A 23,232-nucleotide genomic window follows, 5' to 3' on the forward strand; every position below is an offset into this window, starting at 1 on the left:
GTAGGTTACACTTACTGATATTGAGAGATAACTGCCAGTCATTACACCACGCATTTATTTTCTTCAAATCCTCATTGATTTGTTCAAAACTTTCGTGTGATACTACTTTCCTGTAGACTACAGCATCATCGGCAAACAGTCTAATGCCGCTGTCAATACCATCAACCAGATCGTTTATGTAAATCGTAAAAAGCAGCGGACCTATTACGCTGCCCTGGGCCACACCTGAAGTTACGCTTGTTTCTGTTGAAGTCACCCCATGCAGGACGACACATTGATCTCTGTCTGTTAGAAGACTTTCTATCCAACCGCATATGTCATCGGATAGACACTTTTTGGAGCAAGCGACAGTGCGGGACTGCGTCGAACGTCTTTCGAAAGTCGAGAAATATGGCATCAACCTGGGAGCCGGTATCTAGAGCCTGTTGTATATCATGAACAAAGAGGGCCAGCTGTGTCTCGCATGACCGCTGTTTCCTAAAACCGTGCTGGTTTCTGCAGATGAGCTTCTCAGAGTCTAGAAAGGTCATTACGTCTGAACACAAAATATGTTCCATGATTCTACAACAAATCGATGTCAGTGAAATTGGCCGGTAATTATGTGCATCCGATTTTCTACCCTTTTTATAGATTGCTATGACATGGGCCTTCTTCCAGTCACGTGGAGCCTTCCGCTGTTCCAATGATCTCTGACAGATGATGGATAAGAATGGTGCTATATTTGTAGCATAGTCAACATATAATCTTATGAGGATACCGTCGGGGCCAGATGCCTCCCTGGCGTCTAAGGATCTTAACTGTTTTACAATCCCAGATTCACTAAGCACTATGTCAACCATCCTTGCGTTTGTTCGACAATTGAAAGAGGGAATAATGCTGCAGTCCTCTACCGTAAACCAGTTTTTGAAAGCTAGGTTTAGAATTTCGGCCTTCTGTTTATCATCATCCGTTACATTATCCGTACTGTCAGTAAGGGAAGGTATTGAATTATTTGCCGCGTTCATAGATTTTACGTACGACCAAAATTTTTTGGAGTTAAAAGAGAATCTGCAGACAAAATGTTGCTTTCAAATTCGTTAAAAGAATATCTGATTGACCTATTGACAGCTGCCTTCATTTCGCATAATTTCTGTTTGTCAGTGGGGCAGTGACTACGATTGAAACAACTGTGCAAAATTCTCTGCTTTCTCAGTAACTTCTTAATATGTTTGCTGTACCAAGCTGGGTCATTTCCCTCCCCTATAATATTGCTAGGCACATACTTCTCTAGCAAGTAGTGGACAATACCTTTAAAAAATTCCAGCCAAAGATGCTCACTATCTTTGGGTCCCGCAGTGAATGTTTGGAGCTGACTATGCATACAATCTTATTAACAAAAAAAAAGCGTTATTTAGTAGCGAAAACACTCCATACTTGTACAGGATGCAATAATATCAGCTGATGTTGGACGTTAAGATTCTACCATGAGTGCAGTTATCATATATCGCTAGAGCTCCAACAACACAGTGTCGTCGATGACGCAGCATAAATCAGGTAATATTGGAGCCTAATACTTCTAAGAACGGTAGGTTGGTCTACCGGAGAAGCGAGGTTTTATGAAACCAACTGTACTAGGAAAACGTTCTGAGCCCAATATGGAGCAACTTGAGTCATGTTTGTCATCATGATAAGATCATTACAAACGCATTCTGGCAATGTATGCAGTTTGCCTTACTAGAACGATGGCGCATTCTAGAGAGAGATACATGATGAAACTGACATATTCCCACTAGTCCTACTTAAGGCAGTGGTTGTGATATTGCTTGACTTTTTTGTAGTTTTATACGTATTTATCGTATATTTAATCTTTTTTAAGTTTTTCTGGCTGGTGGTATCTGTTATGGGGGATTTATTACTTTCGACGTGAGAGGTGGCATGAGCCCCCTCTCATATTTCTATCTTACTCTGTGTAATTCCATTTTCCTCTCTAATTGCATGCGGTGAAAAGTTGCTATTCCTTCACACGCGGACTTCCCACGAAGCATCTCTAGTCACCCGGGTGGTCCGGTGACAGGCGGGTTCTGCTGATTTTGAAAGGGTTAAGCTGACGGGTGTGAGGGAGTCGAGTAGATGCTTTCCAGACGCCGACATTGTCATAAGAGCGGCGGCGACACGCCCACAGGGGCCTGACGGAGCGGCTGGGCTAGAGATTCCGTTACTTCGCAGAAACTTAGTGAAAACACTTTCTGGCGGGCTACCAGCGAGGCGTGGGAATGACTTGTGTTCCCAGGCAGTCTTGGCGGGCAAATTCCCGCGTTTTCTGCAAAATCCTAACTGTGATTGGCTTGCTCACGGGATGGTTCCGTGACGTAGCAAAATCGGCGCAGAAATTGGCGCCAAGTATCTCCATTGGTGGACTACTAGTGCGTCGGCAGTAGACTGGAATTTTCCGCCGGTTTTCGAGTTGCTGATTGGAACGTTTAACCACGGCCACTGTCGTGGGGGCGGGAATGTTCTGTGTTCGGCTTGTACAGGTGCTCTTGAGAGAGTTGGCTCTCGCCTTTCGGTCGGAGTAGGTTACAAGACTGATCTCTCACTGCTCTGGACAGCCTGCCTTCCGTTGGCTGTCTAATATACTTTCATTTAATTGTAACTGTTTGACGAAGTTGCTAAAGTTTCGACTTCAACTTAACTTTCCGAGTACAGTTGGCAATTGAGCGCTCTGCGTACACGCGGCCTATGTTGCCCGTCTTGAGCAGTTTTGGCTCAAGTTGACCGTACTGGAGTTACTGTGTGACTTCTCTTGTTAAAATCACTCACTGTACCGTCCGTGATTGTGTAGCGAGCCTTCTTCGTCTCCCTCAGAGGCGTATTTGTGTTGCTAGGAAGTCTTTAGTCTGGAACAACCAGACCAGGAGAATTTGTTTCGGGCTATACTCACAACATTATCATCACCACGATGGGACGTCGAAGCAACCAGCCATCGCCTCCGGTATGCCAGATTGTGTCCTTGCAGTTAAGAAGACAGCTTGGTAATGTACACTTGACAGCAAAAAAAGTGGGTCATGCCTGAATTCCAAAGTGTAGGCTGCACCTGAATGTATGCAACCAACATAGCAAATCTGTGTTGCACATCGTCACAACCCTCCACAGTACAGTCATTGTAAGACACATAATGGTACTGCTAGAGACTACTAGAGAACACCGGTCTTTATGACAGTCTGTGCAGATGTAAAGTAACACCATGATAGTACAGAAGAGATCAGACAGTCCTTAACGTTTGTAAGCTAAACTTAATTACAATAAGTGACATTTCAAACGATATGGGACAACTAATTTTGTCACATAAATCGTTCAAAAATCCTTAGGCACAATTAAATATTTGAGAGAGTATATGGATTTATAAAGTTGTATCGCAATTGGAAACAAGTTCTTTGCTATCTAAAAGGTTTACCCAACACATGCTGAACATCGTTCAACGTTCAACAGGGAGTGGTTTCGCAACAACTTTATGTAATACTAAGCAGTTAAAAGAAACGTGATTAACGGCAGCAAGCACTCTTCGCAAATCCCAACATTAACAGCGAATCACAAGTAATATCATTGTTCACATTACTCATCAACAGTTACTTGTACACAAAGTTGTACTTTAAATGACATGACCAACGTCTTCGTTCTGGATCCGGATGCAACCCCAGAACGTAAAGCCATTATTAACCAAGCAAAGCATTGTGCCTTATCGAGACTCGATCACTAGACAGAAAGAGACGTCAAATATTGACGTTTGCACCAGTATCAGTTATCAATTCTCAACTTGAACGTAAATGACGATAATGTTTGTACGAAACCAGGAACCCTAACATGACAATTACCTTCTTGGTAATTAACCTCGAAAGACGTTGTATATTGTTGCATTGTCAAGTAACAAAGGATGGACATGTTTAAAATTGAAATGCCATCATGTAATGCTGGTAACAAGGATGCAAACCCACCACCTAATTGGATTGTTGAATAAGCACGTAAAATCAGAACGTAGATACCACAGTTTGTCACCAGTAGTGAGGTTGGAACCTTAAATGACGACTGAAGTTGTATTGCCTAACCGGGATTCGAACCCGGCGCCTAAGGCGCCGTCGTTGTCTAACCAGGAAAAGACTAAACATGTCCAATGTTGGTTCACCATTAGCGAGATGTGCGCACATGTAACTAGAAAACTAGAAATAAGGCGACGAAAACGTCTATGCTGACTGAGAGTCGAACGCCGCACACATGGCTATGAAGACAGGTTAATAATCAAATTCTTACTCAGTAGTAGCTAGGAGTAGCATGTTAAGTTGCAAACCTTAAAGCCTTTCTCATCCCTAGTAACGTGTTGTCTAATATCTGCATCCACCACCAAAAAAAAGCCGAAGCATCCAGGGTCACAAAAAAAAGGGCCAAGGCCATCCACACGAGTACAGGAAAGGTTATGCTGACGTTCTTCTTTGACCAAGATGGCCCATTTCTGATTCATTCCTGCAGCACGGGACAACTATGAATGGCCTGCCTTACTCGCAAACCCTTCGCCTAGCGATCAAATCAAAACGACCAGGCAATCTCACCTGTGGGGTCATTCTGCTCCACGACAATGCAAAGCCTCATACGGACAACACAGTCGCGGCACTCCTGCAGAAATTCAAATGGGAGGTTCTCGGCCACCCTCTATACAGTCCGGACCTCTCTCCTTGTGATTACGACATTTTTGGTCCCCTTATAAAGGCTCTGAGGGGCAAACGATTCATCTCGGACCACAACGTCAAGCTGTATGTGCGGAACTGGTTCACATCGCAGTGCTGGGAATTTTATGAGACAGCCATTCACCGTCTTGTGTCATTGTAGGACAAGTGTCTCAACAGCCAGGGTCAATACTTCTAACATACAGGTACTGGTTTCTGTAATTATGCATCCGGCTTATTTCTTTTTGAACACCCCTTAGAGAAATAACTGTATTCATGCTGAGTATAAGCAAGTAAAAGTTGAAGATCTTGCATTTTGTTCCCATTAATGGCCACTGGTCCAGTGTAAGCCTTTTCAATATTAAAAAAAAGAGGCTTCCAGAAAAAAAAGATCCAGCTAAAAGTGGGCAGGTAAAACACAGTAAGGTAGTTGTAGAAACGATTGTTATTGTAGTTGTAAATTGTCGTAGCTGTGTTGGGAAAGAACCAGAGCTCCAAGCCCTAATAGAAAGCACTGAAGCTCAAATAAGTTCAGCCGAAATTTTTTCAAACGATCTACAGTGTTCAGAAAGGATAGATTAAATACAGTGGATGGTGGAGTATTTATTGCTGTCAGAGGTAGTTTGCCTTGTAGCGAAATTGAAGTAGATAGTTCGTGTGAAGTAGTATGTGTAGAGGTTATACCTGACAATCGGACTAAACTATTAATTGGATAGTTTTACCGACCCCCCGACTCAGAAGGTAAAGTTGCTGAACAGGTCAAAGAAAACTTGAGTCTCATTTCAAATAAGTACGCCGCTCATACAATTATAGTCGGTTGTGACTTCAATCTACCCTCGATATGCTGGAAAAATTATACGTTTAAAGCTGGCGGAAGGCATAGAACGTCATCCGAAATTGTACTGAATGCTTTCTCAGAAAATTATTTTGAACAATTAGTTCATGAGCCCACTCGAAGGGTAAATGTTTGCGAAAGCATACTTGACTTTTTAGCAACAAATAATCCCGGACAAATAGTGAGTATTGTGACGAATACAGGGATTAGCGACCACAAGGCAGCTGCTGCTAGGCTGAACACCGTAACACCTACAACCATCAAAAAGAAACGCAAAGTATATCTATTTTTAAAAAAAGCTGATAAAAATGCTCTTAGCGCCTTTTTAAGAGACAGTCTTCACTCCTTCCGATCTGATAATGTAAGTGTAGAAACGTTGTGGAATGTTTTCAAAGAGATAGTATCGACAGCAATTGAGAGATATACACCACATAAATTAATAAGTGATGGTACTGATCCCCTATGGTACACAAAACGGGTCATATCGCTGTTGCAGAAGCAACAAAAAATGCATGCCAAATTTAAAAGAACGCAAAATCCCCAAGATTGGAAAAGTTTTCACGAAGTTCGAAATATGCCGCGTACTTCAATGCGAGATACTTTTAATAATTTCCACAACAAATTTCTGTCTCGAAATCTGGCAGAAAATCCAAAGAGATTCTGGTCATACCTAAAGCACACTAGTGGCAAGACGCAATCAATACCTTCACTGCGCGATAACAATGGTGAAGTGACTGATGACAGTGCCACTAAAGCAGAGTTATTAAACACGGTTTACCGAAACTCCTTCACCAAAGAAGACCAAGTAAATATTCCTGAATTCCAATCAAGAACAACTGCCAAGATGAGAAACATAGAAGTAGATAACCTCGGTGTAACGAAGCAGCTTAAATCACTTAATAAAGGCAAGGCCTCCGGTCCAGATTGTATACCAGTCAGGTTCCTCTCAGAGTATGCTGATAAAATAGCTCCATATTTAGCAATTATATACAACCACTCGCTCACAGAAAGATCCGTACCTACAGACTGGAAAATTGCTCAAGTGAGACCAATACCCAAAAAGGGAAGTAGGAGTAATCCGCTGAATTACAGGACTATATCACTAATGTCGATTTGCAGTAGGGTTTTGGAACATATACTGTATTCGAACATTATTAAGTACCTCGAAGAAAACGATTTATTGACACATAGTCAGCACGGTTGCAGAAAATATCGTTCTTGTGAAACACAACTACCTCTTTATACTCATGAAGTAATAAGTGCTATCGATAGGGGATGTCAAATTGATTCCATATTTTTAGATTTCCAGAAGGCTTTCGACACCGTTCCTCACAAGCGTCTTCTAACCAAACTGCGTGCCTACGGAGTATCGCCTCAGTTGTGGACTGGATTCGTGATTTCCTGTCAGAAGGGTCACAGTTCGTAGTAATAGATGGAAATTCATCGAGTAAAACATAAGTAATATCCGGCGTCCCCCAAGGAAGTGTTATACGCCCTCTATTGTTCCTGATTTATATTAACGACATAGGAGACAATCTGAGCAGCCGTCTTAGAATGTTTGCAGATGATGCTGTCATTTACCGTCTTGTAAAGTCATCAGATGATTTAAAAGACTTGCAAAATGATTTAGATAAGATATCTGTATGGTGCGATAAGTGGTAACTGACCCTGAATAAGGAAAAGTGTGAAGTTATTCACATGAGTACTGAAAGAAATCAGCTAAATTTCGCTTACGCGATAAGTCACACAAATCTGAAGGCTGTAAATTCAACCAAATACTTAGGGATTACAATTACAAATAACCTAAATTGGAACGAACTCATATATTATATTGTGGGTAGAGCATACCTAAGACTGCGATTCATGGGCAGAACACTTAGAAGGTGCTACAAGTCTACTAAAGAGACTGCTTACACCACGCTTGTCCGCCCTGTTCTGGAGTATTGCTGTGCGGTGTGGCATCCGCATCAGGTGGGACAAACAGATGACATCGAAAAAGTACAAAGAAGGGCAGCTTGTTTTGTATTATCGCGAAATAGGGGAGATAGTGTCACAGACATGATACGTGAAGTCAAGTGACAATCATTAAAACAAAGGCATTTTTCGTTGAGACGGGATCTTCTCATGAAATTTCAATCACCAGTTTTCTCCTCCGATTACGAAAACATTCTGTTGGCATCCACTTACATAGGGAGAAATGATCATCACGATAAAATAAGAGTATTCAGAGCTCGCGCAGAAAAATTTAAGTGCTCGTTTTTCCCGCGTACCGTTCGAGAGTGGAACGGTAGAGAGACATCTTGAAGGTGGTTCATTTAACCCTCTGCCAGGCACTTTATTGTGAATATCAGAGTTATCACGTAGATGCAGATGTAGAATCACGCCACAACACGCGGCTGTAACTTACTGTGTTCAAAATGCGTTAAGAATCATGGTTGAATCCTGACTTTCTGGCATTCAGGAACATGATTCTTTCGACAACAGCCAGTTTTGTAGTATGTTGGCTACTACTTACGTTAGAGAAGTTGTACGTATCTTTAATTCCTATTAGCTCTGTGGTGGCCTTAGAATGTACTTGCAATGATTTCATAATATTAATCCCATTTACACTCTATGAGCTCTTCTGCTTACCCGTTACATCATGGAACATTTTCTGTCACATACGTTCTACGAATGTCGATGAATAGAAAAACGCTGTTCCAATTTATCAAAATGTTTAGCGGTAACCAAAGATGGACTTATTAGAATCTTGCAGAGATGTTTATTTTACCCAATGCATCCATCGGAAAACAAACCTAGATCTTTGCCGGCCGGAGTGGCCGAGCGGTTCTAGGCGCTACAGTCTGGAACCGCGCGACCGCTACGGTCGCAGGTTCGAATCCTGCCTCGGGCATGGATGTGTGTGATGTCCTTAAGTTAGGTTTAAGTAGTTCTAAGTTCTAGGGGACTGATGACCACAGCAGTTAAGTCCCATAGTGCTCAGAGCCATTTGAACCTAGATCTTTGATATATTCTGGTACAAATTCTTTTATATGATCAAATTGGAAGGAGCACACTTTATTTGCTCCTTTCTTCCCAGTACCTTCGTGGTATGCATGCATTTCAGAATCATCATTTTCACGTTATGCAAACAGTTTAGCAGTATCGTTCATAACGCTTTTATTACCCAAATGTTTGTCAGAACATGGTATTCTCCACAGCTACACAGCAAATGGCTGAAGCATGAATACTTCATAATTGACCATACTTGTGTATTTATTTAATGAACAGTTTGCTATTTTGCCAATAACGTTATTCAAATGTTGATTACAAATGCTATTAAAAAACTGTGCTAATTTAAAAGCTGTCAGTTGCATGTCCCAGTGAACTCTACAAGGAAGGAAGCAGACCTGCCTGCAGTAACGAGTGGTATTCGATCATGAAGGTGTTTGATTCTGGGCAGTGAACGTCAGCTACCATTCTGTAATTTCTGAAGGGAGTTTATATTTAGAGAGGTCTAAATGTGCTCCAGAGTACGATTCTCAATTTTTTCCGCTTGTATTTCGGAAATGAGGACAGACAGAGTATAAGTTACTATTCTTAGTACTGTGTGTGTTAATTTGTTAATCATCATGTTGAACTCTGAACTGTTTTGATCTGGTGTATATTTCGTGTATTGTGATTACAAAATAGACTTAGTTTTCGCGTATCTTTGATGAGTATTTAATTTGAGGATTTTGCTACTATTCTCATAAAGCTGTCAACTTAACTTTACTGCATTTGATAATGATGTTTCTCTGTCTGCATTTTAAATCAATATCGTAGGATTACTTCCGGTATATCTGAGACGTCCTTTCATGAATAAACATTATTCAACATAAATCTCTGTCGTCTACATCAATAACAGACCCTTGTTTTTAAATTATTAATTAAATTTTTATTTGGCATTTCTGTGTATTTTATTAACCGGAAATTCTAGTCAATGAATAGACTATTTGACTGCATGGTCACACCTACAGGTTATTACATATATGCGGCGAATTAGCTGTGGGGCATGAAAGCAGACGTGCGCGTCCTTACTCTATCGTATACTGAGCTACTCTTTTTTAAACAGGGCTCTGCATAGCCCAAGCACCTAAAGCACCAGTGACTGCTGGTAAACACGCATGCTCATATGGTAATACGGGACGCTGTTTGGAAGAGCAGCTACCCTAGCAGTAACTTTCGGGTATCGTCAAAGCTTGTGGTTTGGCACGTTGTAGCCTCACAAAATCAGCAATCCGTCTGATATAGAGCTTATGCTGTCGCAAGAAGTAAACATCATTGTGTTCCCAATATATTCTTCAGCATAACATTTATGTTTCAAAAACTTACATCTAGAAGGGTACAATCTGTACGACCTGATCAGAAATCACACAGCAATTGCCTGTCTTTACTTGTTACATGTTTACCAAGGACTGAAATTAGAAAACGTTTCATGTGTTCTTTATTCATTTTCCCATTTTTCCTTACCTCCACATGGATGTTTCGGGGGCAGATCGTTTTAAATTTCTTTTAAATATTTGGTCCGAAAGTGCCTCGTGTCTCTTGAAAACACTCATACAACTTGTTTGCAAGGCTGCCTGTCACTGATAAAGCTACATCAGTTGTGTAGCTGTGGGCAGAACTATGTGCAGACTACAACACATTAGCTGTAGCTTTCTCTCCTCTATGAGAAAGTCTTGATGATGAAGACATTTCATACTGGGCTTGAATGTGGTCACTGTTCCCGAAATTTCCTTTCTCCACGCCTTGCTTTGTCATTAACATGTTCACTTCCATCACAAATCTGTTGTGCCTTCTGACATATCCTATTATCGTCTTCTGTGTCCTTACGTACGACAAATGTAGTATATGCCTGGATGATTGCTCGAATTCAGTCTTACGATTATCGATAAAAGAAATCGGCTCTTTGAAACTGTCCAAACCAATAATTTTAGACGCTACTGTTGCGTACACTTACAGATGCTAACAGTGAACTGTAGCTCAATACGACCCCGCTATATCAAATTGCGGTATTACAAGCCCTTTTGTAGTTTTTAATTGTGACAGTCTGTTTCCTTTGAAACGAGCTCTTGCTCACCTTTTCCTACACAGACATTTTAGAATTAATCTGCTATTTGATTTACTTTTAATGGACTTATAGCGCCTTATTAGTTGGCTATAGCAATTGCTGGCGCGGTTCTAATGACCTTCATAAATGTTTTCTAGTACGCTGTCAACAAAATCTGCCAAAACACTGGGCCTCGACTGTTTGGGAAGCGATAGTTTGTACTCACTTTGTCTGGACTGTACCTGTTGCTCTGGAGGTGAACGTCGTGTACTGTTTGAACACCCATCTTCAGGTTCAGGATCTTCCTGCCCTTCAAAGTCAGTATATCTATCCAGCATAACGTCATGTATTTCTGTGTTATCCCCATTACATTTCTGAATTATTATGTTACGTAATATAACCGCGAACTCTCTGTCCTCGAACCCCGATTCCATTTCCATATTCAGCACGTAGCAACCTTGTCCCTAATATTTGGACCGCATTCGTAGGATTAATTCTCTTCATCATATAACTTCACGCAGTCTACACAGGAACACGCATGCGAACACTCCAAGAGACACTGCAGCTCTACAATTCACGCAACTAGAGCACTTGTTCGGGCAGCTACAACAAGCCACCGTCCGATGGCGCTAGTAGACAAGTGCGCAGTTTCGAATGGAAATGACACGTATCACTGTTATTTTTCTGACCGAGTGTTAGTGTAAGCGTGGTTTGGTGCGGTTCCGAGCGCTCAGGCTCCAAGGCGTGTCTTGTAAGATAAATTTCTCACAGATGCGTCTGAGAAGATGACAGCATCCCGCAGTCACAGCCACAACAGCGTATCCTACGCAAGCCAGCACTATCGCTCACAGCGGCACAGTGTATGACATCACGTAGATTCACTGCAGACACATTAAGACCGCGGTGTAATGCGATCGAGTGACGACAGGAATTTCAGCTCTCTGGATGATTGCTCGAATTCAGTCTTACGATTATCGATAAAAGAAATCGGATCTTTGAAACTGCCCAAACCAATAATTTTAGACGCTACTGTTGCGTACACTTGCAGATGCTAACAGTGAACTGTAGCTCAATACGGCCCCGCTCTATCAAATTGCGGTATTACAAGCCCTTTTGTAGTTTTTAACTGTGACAGTCTGTTTCCTTTCCGCTGTCTGAGGAGATAGGGTTTCATTTCTATGCTTTAGCTTCCGGTAATCTCTTACTGTTACGTGCGCTTCATGCAACTGTTGGCTTATTCCTTTCTTTTCCCGTCGTGTTAAATTCGGGGGAAAATTTTATTTAAGCACGACTCACGTATCGCCTTTAAAATCATGAATAATTTCCTTCAGATCGTGTTGATATGATTATTTCCTTCTTCTTGTGTTCATAGAGATATTTTGTACTCAATTCACGATCTTGCCTTTTTTAATATTTTGGGTGATGCCACGGTTGAATTAATTTGCTAGCTCTGACAGTAAACGAACATTGATTCAGCCTGTATTGTCCAGCAGTCCCTATTTTGCATTCTGAATAATTTGCTCTTTAATTTGTTTTGCAAAGTCAACGTCTAAAAATGTATTTTCCATGTGTTATTCATGAACTAATAAATGTATGCCATTAGCATATCGAACTCTGTGATTCCTATCTATCACACAGTTATAATTGAATTGGCAACACCCTTCAACCATAAACACTTAAGTGTGGCCCCCTGATGCAATCATAATTTAAATTAACGTTTCCTACAAGCGCCACAGCAATACTGATAATCACTCTTAGTGTTTCATGGGTATACGCTACCGCTTCCTGATCTGTCACGGCAGTGCTGGTAACTTAATTTACTTGCCTATCTGTGGAGTTTCGTAGCAAGTTGCCCATTGTATTTCCGAATATGCCCGACTTCTGTCAAACCCATGAGTCAAGTATTTCTTCTCAATCTTTCAAGTCTCCACCACAGATGAAACTCATAGCCTCATCACCATTACCGGTATAAAGGGATCCAGCTTCACGGAATACGTCGGGACGCTGCTTAAGAGCTAACGACCAACCATCTAAGGCTTCTAGCCTCGTTACATATATGCTGTATTTAGCCTGAGCTAATCCATTGTAGGCGATGCTGTCTCACACATAAATCGTTGAACTGCACAACGTTGTTGGTTTGGGAGATGAATGCAGACGTGTTTCCACTCTGTACAAGCTTCAAGTATCGTACAAAGCAGCACAAGGGACGACACTTGACTCTTCACAGACAATCAGTAGTCTTCCATATCCACCACCCCTATGTTTAGCTTCTTATTTTATTTGCATTTGTCTAGTGGTACTATGTTTAATCTATAGAGTGTGTATCTGTGTCTATTTTTGTGCAAGCCAACGGCTCTTTGTAATGTTTCTACGTGTTATGACATAACTTGGATGGCTTCATTTACTGCTTTCCATTCCCTAGCCTCTTTAAGTCTTCCGGGCTGCTGCCAGTTGGTCTTCTGTGGCTGTATGAAGCGTGCACTCATAAGATTTTGTTTTAGAATGAAGTGAAAACCTATGCTATTGCTATTCCCTCTGCACATTTCTTCGGGTTTTAACTGGTTTATCATGTCATAAAAGTAGAGGAATACTTTGTGACTGCGAAATGCGCAGTGTAGCTAGTTATTTTGTATTAGTGTTGATGTGTTTGGAGCTTAAATTAAGCATTGCATCTAAACCATATACATTCTCATTTTTCTGTATATTTTGATAGCTCTTATGTCAGCATGTGTGTTAATAAAACGTAAAAACTGTAGGTTATAACATTGTGATAGGAAACCTTCCATGGCTGTGTTGTATATAGTATTGCGGCTACTTTTTTCGTTATGATGACGGTCTAAAACCGCCAGTGGTAGTTTGATGCGAGAAAGCTATGTCTAATGAGATGGTACTGTCACTTCTTGATAGGAATGAGTGTGTGAGTGATGCGTTATTTATGTGTGTGATATTCTGTAGTTGTTTCAAAAATTGTGGAGTACATATTGTATCAGTGGTGTAGGAAAAACATTTACTGTAAGGATGTGTCTGTGGGCTAAAATGTCATCCACTATGTGTAATTGCGATTGTTTTTAGATGGTTATGTCAGCTATACTATATAACTAGATTATTTAAGCCATCTCCCACTTACAACATAGCTTGTGTCTATGCACTACATTGTCACTCATCATGTCACCAAGTATCAGAGATCGGCATCGTTGTGTATATTCAAAAATCTATTCTATATACTTGCGTGATGAATCTCTCCATACTTGCAATGTTTCTGATACGCTTTGTCACGTGCAATTCTCGTTTATCACTTCCAAACACATAGAGCACTTGACAGGTGTGTATATATAGAATCAGTCATCTGCCACAGGAAGTGCTAGCATCTTAGTGTATATAAGAAACCCTAAACCAAGACTACATATTTTGCTTCATATAATAAGAAAGTACAATTTCCGGAAGAAAAATTGTGTTAGTTCACAAAACCTTATTGTGCGATCTTTTTTATCATGCCACACCTATTGCTCCACGGGAACATGAAGCTCGTTATAGTAGTACAATTTTATTACGTTTAACACGCTGATCATGATGTGCCGCCAATGGGCTTAGTCATAATTAAAATTGAAAATAGTAAAAACAGCCGTCTGACTTTGTCGAATGGCTCTGAGCACTATGGGACTTAACATCTATGGTCATCAGTCCCCTAGAACTTAGAACTACTTAAACCTAACTAACCTAAGGACAGCACACAACACCCAGCCATCACGAGGCAGAGAAAATCCCTGACCCCGCCGGGAATCGAACCCGGGAACCCGGGCGTGGGAAGCGAGAACGCTACCGCACGACCACGAGATGCGGGCTGACTTTGTCATACGTAAAATAATACACATATCACATGTGGCATGTCTGACAAGTAACGTTACTGGTCTCACATGCCACATGTAATATGTGCATTATTTTGTGTATGACAAAGCCAGATGGTTGTTTTTACTATTGTTAATTTTAATTATGACTAAGCCTATTGGGGGCACAGCACGATCAGCACGTAAAACGTAGTGAGACTTTTGAAGAAGGCTCATTTATATAGATTGGAACCTAGGTCAAGAGCCTTTGACTACTACCTTATGCAGCTTGTGACTGTCTTTATTCCATATATTACTTTTACACAGTTGCTGCTACAGCCATGCTTAAGATTATAAAGTAGCAAAATCGATAGACATATCGACGACCTGGTGAAAATTTTGCCACCTTTACTGGATGAAAGTCATAGACATCATATGTGGACGAAATTACATAAAATATGTGTTTCTCAAATTTAGCACTTCCCTATACGTTTTATGTACAGATACCAGATGTCTATTAATACCTCCTCCAAAACAACCTGCTTCGTGTAATACACTCCTGGAAATTGAAATAAGAACACCGTGAATTCATTGTCCCAGGAAGGGGAAACTTTATTGACACATTCCTGGGGTCAGATACATCACATGATCACACTGACAGAACCACAGGCACATAGATACAGGCAACAGAGCATGCACAATGTCGGCACTAGTACAGTGTATATCCACCTTTCGCAGCAATGCAGGCTGCTATTCTCCCATGGAGACGATCGTAGAGATGCTGGATGTAGTCCTGTGGAACGGCTTGCCATGCCATTTCCACCTGCCGCCTCAGTTGGACCAGCGTTCGTGCTGGACGTGCAGACCGCGTGAGACGACGCTTCATCCAGTCCCAAACATGCTCAATGGGGGACAGATCCGGAGATCTTGCTGGCCAGGGTAGTTGACTTACACCTTCTAGAGCACGTTGGCTGGCACGGGATACATGCGGACGTGCATTGTCCTGTTGGAACAGCAAGTTCCCTTGCCGGTCTAGGAATGGTAGAACGATGGGTTCGATGACGGTTTGGATGTACCGTGCACTATTCAGTGTCCCCTCGACGATCACCAGTGGTGTACGGCCAGTGTAGGAGATCGCTCCCCACACCATGATGCCGGGTGTTGGCCCTGTGTGCCTCGGTCGTATGCAGTCCTGATTGTGGCGCTCACCTGCACGGCGCCAAACACGCATACGACCATCATTGGCACCGAGGCAGAAGCGACTCTCATCGCTGAAGACGACACGTCTCCATTCGTCCCTCCATTCACGCCTGTCGCGGCACCACTGGAGGCGGGCTGCACGATGTTGGGGCGTGAGCGGAAGACGGCCTAACGGTGTGCGGGACCGTAGCCCAGCTTCATGGAGACGGTTGCGAATGGTCCTCGCCGATACCCCAGGAGCAACAGTGTCCCTAATTTGCTGGGAAGTGGCGGTGCGGTCCCCTACGGCACTGCGTAGGATCCTACGGTCTTGGCGTGCATCCGTGCGTCGCTGCGGTCCGGTCCCAGGTCGACGGGCACGTGCACCTTCCGCCGACCACTGGCGACAACATCGATGTACTGTGGAGACCTCACGCCCCACGTGTTGAGCAATTCGGCGGTACGTCCACCCGGCCTCCCGCATGCCCACTATACGCCCTCGCTCAAAGTCCGTCAACTGCACATACGGTTCACGTCCACGCTGTCGCGGCATGCTACCAGTGTTAAAGACTGCGATGGAGCTCCGTATGCCACGGCAAACTGGCTGACACTGACGGCGGCGGTGCACAAATGCTGCGCAGCTAGCGCCATTCGACGGCCAACACCGCGGTTCCTGGTGTGTCCGCTGTGCCGTGCGTGTGATCATTGCTTGTACAGCCCTCTCGCAGTGTCCGGAGCAAGTATGGTGGGTCTGACACACCGGTGTCAATGTGTTCTTTTTTCCATTTCCAGGAGTGTATATTTCATAAAGAATAGAGAGGGACAACTAAAGACAGCCACATATATCTCTACGGTGTAAGATTTCTTTTATTGCAGCCGAAGCAATATGATCTTTTGTGTCATTGAGGACACAGATTTCAGTTACTTCACAAACAAAGCAGTTACTAAAAGTAGTGTACCTTTTGATTCAAAAGTAAATAATAGTTCACAACTAGCTACTTCATTTATACTTTATTTAGCGCAGCATAAATGGCAAGTACGCGAGATTGTGAATATCCTTGACCTCGGATCAGTAGCGGTGGTGGTTCAGCCGTGACAACTACTCTGCCGACGTCATTAAAGTGCTTCCAGGCCAGTATCACTAGTTGGCCATGACTAAAGTACGTGACATCATCTCCCGCTTATATCACAATTTGTACTTATATCGTGTGTAGTGGTGGGTAGCAAAATAAACGAAATGTTTGGTTTCAAATATGGTACTGATGTAGGTCAATAAACCGTATATCCCATTACGTCTGTGTTTGATTAAAGTGGTGTGTGTGTGTGTGTGTGTGTGTGTGTGTGTGTGTAATATTGCAATACCGTTTGGTGTTGTGTGTTGCGGCTTGGGTGCTGCGGGAGGTCACAGTTTTTCGAGGGTGTGGTGGGAGATTTGTGGGTGTGCAGGGCCAGTGGACGATTTTGGAAGGGGGTGTGGTGTTTCCCCTAGGTGTATGTAGGTGTTAATCTGTTTGCGTTGCGGCATTTCTCTTAAACTGGCTGAAATTTAAGGAAATTGAACATGGCGGAACTCTAATCCTGTTCCTTCCTTCTCCGATGCCATTTTAACTTTGTGCAAGTAACGTCTTGTTTCCAATTGTGTAAAGATTATTTTTTGACAAACATAATCTGTAAAATGCACTCATGGAATTTCTGTATTTAATATCCAAGCCCAAAAAATAGGTTGCTTATACGACACATACACTGGATGTAAATACTCTCAGAATTTCACAAACCGTTCAGTGTATCCAAAAAACGTCGTAGGCGAGCACCCATGTGAAATGCAATGCGTAATTTACTCTATGTCTTACATTTATAATTTTTATCCGCCGATACAGTAAAACAATTACATTGTTCTTTGAAAACTCTTGAAACAAAGATGACGCATATACTACAATTACTCGTTATATGCATAGAAACTTTTAGGTGCAATACGTGAAATGGGCTCTGTCGAATGACAAAACAGTGCGCACAAGTCGTTGTCTAATAATGGAGCTATTTCCAAGTTTCTAACAGCGTGTTTTTTCTAATGTTTTTCTAATTTGAGGCGAATTCCGTCGTTCCTTAGTTGCTTCAAAATTCATGGGGGTATGGTCCCTCTTGGCAACTTAAATGAAAGGCAGTTTGTTTTCAGCCACACGCGTTTCGCCGCTTGTTTTATTTGTGAAGCATCTTCGATGACCTGTAATACATGTTTCTTTTAATGTATACAATAAACGTATTCTGTAGCAGATACAGATATGTTACTATGTTACGTTTTCTCATGTTTGTCTCTTGTTTTTCAGATTAGAACAACTTTTGTAGCACAAGTTTGGTAAGGTTAAGTTATCGTTTTGTGTTACGATTCCCATTGCGTGTGTGGTCCTGGAAGTGTGCTCATTTGGTCCCCATACTCCAGCTGGCCTATTTCCAGCGTTTTTTTTTCAGTTAATAGCTGCAGCGACTAATATCTCACCACTTTAGAGATATGCAAAGTCCTGGTGATATTATTTGTGTTGCTAAGGGTCCTGCTTTTAGCTGCTGCCTCGGAAAGGTCGCGGCTAACGTGTCACATGGGGATGGACATCGGCCCGATAAAGGAAATAAATACTCGACCCTGAGGGCGGATCTGCATTTGGAATCTTCTATTAAAAGCTTCCGTTATGTCGATTCACGAATATAGCTGTTACATCGCTTTTTTGGTCCTGAACTTCAGTTTGGAACTCCATCGTACGTTGTGGTTTGAGACGTTTCTGGCTTAGTTCATCGGTACTGATTACCTGCAAAGCTTATCGTTCGCGCAATCATACTCATCTCGTCAGCTGTAAGAAGTAGATCCAAATATATATTCAATAATGGGTGATAACTGCTACAGAACAAGAATCAGGAAAAGGTTTCTTATATACGAAAGGTATCGTACATGATTATCTAACTTCACACATTCATCCACTTCAAACGATACTGGCTGTATTAGACATTACGTGAATGTAATTTCTGTGGACATCTTATTTGATTATTCTTATTAAAGTGAGGTTAGAAATATTTTCTTGAAATATGATTTATTGATAGAGCAGTTTTATCAAATCATGTATGTGTCTAATTTGCGAAACTTCTGGTTCTATGACGTCGAAAATTCACGGCAAGACAGTTTGTACATTCGCAACACTGAAGCGTGCATGTTAAGTCTTCGGAGTCAAGACGCAGGAACATGTTCCACTGAGCAGGCGTTGACCTGCTTGCAGTTAAGATAATTTTCTCGGCAAAACATCAGTAATAGATTTTTTAAAAGTTATCTCTTACACAGTCTCCACTGCGGTATTTGTGTTTCGTGTGGCGATTACGCTAAACATTTTGCTACAGCGGTAAACCACGTACCGAATGGGATGTTTTCGGAACAGCGGATGAGGTACGCTGGTTTTCTCAGCCTCGGCGCTATCACCAACTCATACTCACAGAAAACGTTGGAAGTTTCATGAGGTTTTCCGCGGATGCTTTTATATACCGAGAAGTCGCAACGCTATAAAACTGTAGCAAAATGCAGGAAGACATGCAGAGCACCGAAAACTGGTGCGGAGAGTGACTATTGAGCCTCAACATAAATAAATGTAGCGTTTTGTAAATAGTTACAGAGGAAGACATTTTATTGTTTGATTAAATGATCTCACAACGGTCACTGGAAGCAGTTACTTTCATAACGAATTTTGGGGTATGCTTACGGAGCGATTTCAACTGGAACGACCACATAAAAGTATTCGCAAGTACTTCGTAAGCCAGATGGCAGGCTGGGATTCATTGGAAGATTCCTCAGGAAATGTATTCCGTCAACATAAGAAGTAGCTTACAAAACACTTGGATATTGCTTGTCAGTATAGAATCTGTACCAGACAGGTCTGATAATTATTGATTGGAATCGTTGCTTTTGCACAGGCCAGCTGCAGCATCCAAACTGCTGTCGACATTGTACCACTGTAGAAACTGAAGATACATGTAATTTGCCAGCTGAAGATGGGTGCAAACCCGAAATGCATATTGGCATAAATAAAACGCATTAAAAAGTGGCTGGTTGCTGTATTTTTATAGCGAAATATCATTATCCACGGCCACGGAGCTCAACAGTCCAAATAAAATGGACAAATTGTTATTGATATTTATTTATTTATTTATTCATTCTTCACAATTATAGCGTATTATATCAAAAGCTAAAATATGCTGTACAAATCATATTTTCTTCGATAAAAACAGATTTATATGTTAACTGTATATTTCTAATACTTAATTTTTTGTAATGCAACAGGTAAACTGAGGTGACAAAAACCACTGGACACTTCCTAATATCGTGTCGGACCTCCTTCTACCCGACGTAGTGCAGCAACTCGACATGGTATGTACTCAACCAGTCGATGGAAGTCCTCTGCAGAAATACTGAACCATGACACCTTTACAGCCGTCCATAATTACGAAAGTGTTTCCACTGCAGGATTTTGTGCACGAACAGATCTCTCGATTATGTTCGTTAACTGTTCGATGGAAATCATGTCGGACAATCTGGGTGGGCAAATCATTGGCTCTAAATGTCCAGCATGTTCTCCAAAACAACCGCGAATAACTGTGGCTCGATGACATGGAGCATTGTCATCCATAAAAATTCCGTTGTTTTTTCCATGAATGGCAAAAATGGTCTCCAAGTACCCGAAAATAACCAGAGAACTCAGGCTATTCGATGTAACCTCAGCGCACACCACCATGGAGTCACCACCAGCTGTCACGAGCCAAAGAGAGGCATTACCCTCCCCCACCACTTCGGTGGGGTGGGGGAGGGGTCGGTCATCCAGATGCTGGCTGGGAAAACACATTTTATCATACGGGGGTGCAGATGGGACGTAATTAATTGCTCAGTTTAATTAGTTTGCATATCAATTTGATATCAAAATTACGCTCGTGCCGCCCTTACCCCACTACTCATTACCTGTCACATCTTCGTACGTTCCACAGCACCTCAATGTGTGTTCTGAAGTGCGCATACTTTCGCAGGTGCAGCTGTCATTCATCTGTCTTGTATACGTAGCATACAGGCCATGGCCAGTCAGGTAATGTATCAATCCACTCGACAGGTTATGAAATCTTATTTTTAGTCCATCCCTGATGGGAGAAATTCGTATGATCTCCTGCCTGTGCTTGAAGTATCCCATTCATTTTACCACATCTGTAATATGCGAGTTTTATTAACTCTTCCGTAGTGGCCTCAGTTCCAAGCACCCTTCGTACTTCCATTTGATTGCCTTTCTTTAGCTAGTAAAGGGCTTCCCTTTTCCGAATTTCCATGTCTAGCGGGCATATTCCTAGAATTACTAACAGAGCATCATTCGCGGTAGTGCGGTAGGTGCCTGTCAATCTTAGTAGCACTCCTCGTTGAACTCTTTTTCATTAATGTAGCTGGCCTCACTAGCTGCAATCTATGAGCAAAAACGCTGGCACCATATGTTACGACTTACGCTAATATATATTGGTGGTATGTTCTAGCTTTTTCCAAGGGAAGCGGAAATTTCCCATTTGCAATGGTCATAATTTTATTCATTACGTTTGTAAATTTTCTACCTGCTTTCTCTAAACCATGTGCAAAGTTATGACTTTCGTCCAGAAATACCCCTAAATATCTCGTTACTGCGTTTCTTCTAATCGTTACATAACTTAATTTTATTTTAGAGTTTCTTGCTTGTTTCCCTTTCAGCAGATGATACATTGTTTTGGGAGGTTCCAGTGACAATTTAACACTTCGACACCAACCATCAAGTTCGTGGAGCAACGCGTTTACCTTCTCTAATTCTTCTGGAGTTACCATTCACAACGAACAGCTCGTCATCTGCAAATGCTACCAGTCCGCTTAATGTTACCGCTGTCATGTAACTTCTGTAACATGAGCTCCAGTGGTATATTCCAAAATTCTGAACCACGCACTGATCCCTCTGGATAGCATTTTGTTATTGTCTTCGTTGTTTTCGTTCCTGGGCATATTAATCTCTCAGGCAGTTGTACAGCGCTTAGGCAGTTGGTTCAAAATGGCTCTGAGCACTATGGGACTTAACATCTTAGGTCATAAGTCCCCTAGAACTTAGAACTACTTAAACCTAACTAACCTAAGGACATCACACACACCCATGCCCGAGGTAGGATTCGAACCTGCGACCGTAGCAGTCCCGCGGTTCCGGACTGCAGCGCCAGAACCGCTAGACCACCGCGGCCGGCGCTTAGGCAGTTGTACAGCGCTTAGGCAGTTGTACAGCACTTCCGGACACTTCAACTCCCTAAGATGATCAATGAAAGACGATCCCCATAGGTTATCGAAAGCGCCAGCAGTGTCGATCATCATCGCTAGAGTGTACGTAGAATCTATATCTACATCTACATCTACATACATACTCCGCAATCCACCATACGGCGCGAGGCGGAGGGTACCTCGTACCACAACTAGCATCTTCTCTCCCTGTTCCATTCCCAAACAGAACGAGGGAAAAATGACTGCCTATATGCCTCTGTAAGAGCCCTAATCTCTCTTATCTTATCTTTGTGGTCTTTCCGCGAAATATAAGTTGGCGGCAGTAAAATTGTATTGCAATCAGCCTCAAATGCTGGTTCTCTAAATTTCCTCACTAGCGATTCACGAAAAGAACGCCTCCTTTCCTCCAGAGACTCCCACCCGAGTTCCTGAAACATTTCCGTAACACTCGAGTGATGATCAAACCTACCAGTAACAAATCCAGCAGCCCGCCTCTGAATTGCTTCTATGCCCTCCCTCATTCCGACCTGATAGGGATCCCAAACGCTCGAGCAGTACTCAAGAATAGGTCTTATTAGTGTTTTATAAGCGGTCTCCTTTACAGATAAACCATATCTTCCCAAAATTCTTCCAATGAACCGAAGACGACCATCCGCCTTCCCCACAACTGCCATTACATGCTTGTCCCACTTCATATCGCTCTGCAATGTTACGCCCAAATATTTAATCGACGTGACTGTGTCAAGCGCTACACTGCTAATGGAGTATTCAAACATTACGGGATTCTTTTTCCTATTCATCCGCATTAATTTACATTTATCTATATTTAGAGTTAGCTGCCATTCTTTACACCATTCACAAATCCTGTCCAAGTCTTTTTGTATCCTCCTAGTCACTCAACGACGACACCTTCCCGTACACCACAGCATCATCAGCAAACAGCCGCACATTGCTATCCACCCTATCCAAAAGATCATTTATGTAGATAGAAAACAACAGCGGACCTACCACACTTCCCTGGGGCACTCCAGATGATACCCTCACCTCCGATGAACACTCACCATCGAGGACAACGTACTGTGCTCTATTACTTAAGAAGTCTTCGAGCCACTCACATATTTGGGAACCAATCCCATATGCTCGTACCTTAGTTAGGAGTCTGCAGTGGGGCACCGAGTCAAACGCTTTCCGGAAGTCAAGGAATATGGCATCCGTCTGATACCCTTCATCCATGGTTCGCAAGATATCATGTGAAAAAAGGGCTAGTTGCGTTTCGCAGGAGCGATGCTTTCTAAAGCCGTGCTGATGCATGGACAGCAACTTCTCTGTCTCAGGGA

This window comes from Schistocerca nitens, chromosome 3 (assembly GCF_023898315.1).
Source record: "Schistocerca nitens isolate TAMUIC-IGC-003100 chromosome 3, iqSchNite1.1, whole genome shotgun sequence".
Taxonomy (NCBI): domain Eukaryota; kingdom Metazoa; phylum Arthropoda; class Insecta; order Orthoptera; family Acrididae; genus Schistocerca; species Schistocerca nitens.